This window comes from Leptopilina heterotoma, unplaced genomic scaffold (assembly GCF_015476425.1).
Source record: "Leptopilina heterotoma isolate Lh14 unplaced genomic scaffold, ASM1547642v1 Lhet_7, whole genome shotgun sequence".
NCBI classification, from domain to species: domain Eukaryota; kingdom Metazoa; phylum Arthropoda; class Insecta; order Hymenoptera; family Figitidae; genus Leptopilina; species Leptopilina heterotoma.
Genome location: NW_025111161.1, coordinates 1,140,888 through 1,142,285, shown reverse-complemented (window position 1 = coordinate 1,142,285; position 1,398 = coordinate 1,140,888). Strand labels below are relative to the sequence as shown.

General features: G+C 27.8%; 1 pseudogene; it reads right to left on the bottom strand.

Annotated features, from left to right (window-relative positions):
- Positions 1 to 452: 452 nt before the first annotated feature.
- LOC122510537 lies at positions 453 to 572 on the bottom strand (annotated as a pseudogene).
- Between the last annotated feature and the right edge of the window lie 826 nt (positions 573 to 1,398).

Below are 1,398 nucleotides of genomic sequence, written 5' to 3'. Positions count from 1 at the left end.
TATGATAAAACAATTCTAAAAATTAGTTTTTTATAAATATTGTAACGTAATTTTTCAAAAATAATTGTGGACTTTTTGTATAATTTAGGAGAAAACGAATTTTTTGAAGAATTTTAATTAAAAATTTTGAATATTATTATTTCCCCCAAAATGTTAAAAATAATTGTAAAAAATTTTAAAATGTTATTATTTTGTGTATGTATTTGAATTTTTGGAAATATTGAAAAATTTTTAAGTGTTAGAACGAAATAATATAGAGAATTTCTTTTTTCAAAACTATTTTAATATTATATTCTTTATTATTCTATTGAATTGATTATTCTTTATTGAATTGACACTTGAAGATCATTCATTAAAATATTTTAGATGTAATAAGATTTTAAATAAAATTTAAGTATTAATGTCGTTTTGGCACACAACGACATAAAAAAGTTATTAAATTTAAAAAAAAAAGCCAACAGCACGCGGTATTCCCAAGCGGTCACCCATCCAAGTACTAACCGCGCCCAAAGATGCTTAACTTCAGTGATCGGACGAGAACTGGTTTTTATCATCGTGGTGTGGCCGTTGCCTGTGTAAACGATTTTTGTAAAAGCTTCACATTCGTACCTGGGCAAACTCCAAACTGTCTATACTTTTTCCTTGTGAATAACGTCTTTTTCTATTTTTCACACGTTTTAAATATAAGTATAGCTTTCAATTTGAAATTCACGTATTTTGAAGAAACTTGGAATTTTTTCTAATTTTTTTTTTAAACAAATCGTAATCGAAAATATTTTTGTCCAGTTTAGTAAAATATTTAAAACTGTTAGGATAATTGTAGTGAAATAATTCTAGTAAGTATGATTTTTATGTTAGATTTTTATGTAATAGACGAAATAGCCGACAATAAATACAACGGATTAATTAATGAAAAAATTCACTATTATATAAAAAAAATAACGTTACAAAATATATATTTACTTTTAATTTAAAAAAACACTTTTTATTTAAAACACCACCCGTGCAGAAATCGCCACTTTTGTTCCCGATTACCGCCCTGGCCCCGGTCGGGATTTCATGATCTGGCCCCGACTTCGTGGCCCCGACCAGGACCAGACCGGGTTTGCCCAAGGATCTACAAACAGCGCACAATGGGATTTTTTTTACAATTTACTGTTCAAAACTGTCTACAGCCTACAATTCTTAACCGGTTTCAGTATTCTTTATTTTAAATTAAAGGCGAATAAATTCTTAAGACATCCCTTAAGGTCAATTTTTTAGTTCTTAATTGTTTATAATTTTTATTTTCAATCAAAGTTAACAAATTAATACAATTTTTCAAAAAAGGAGGCTTATTTTCTTATTCCGTTGCTGCATATGATCTGAATCAGTTCAAATTAATACAATATGACCACC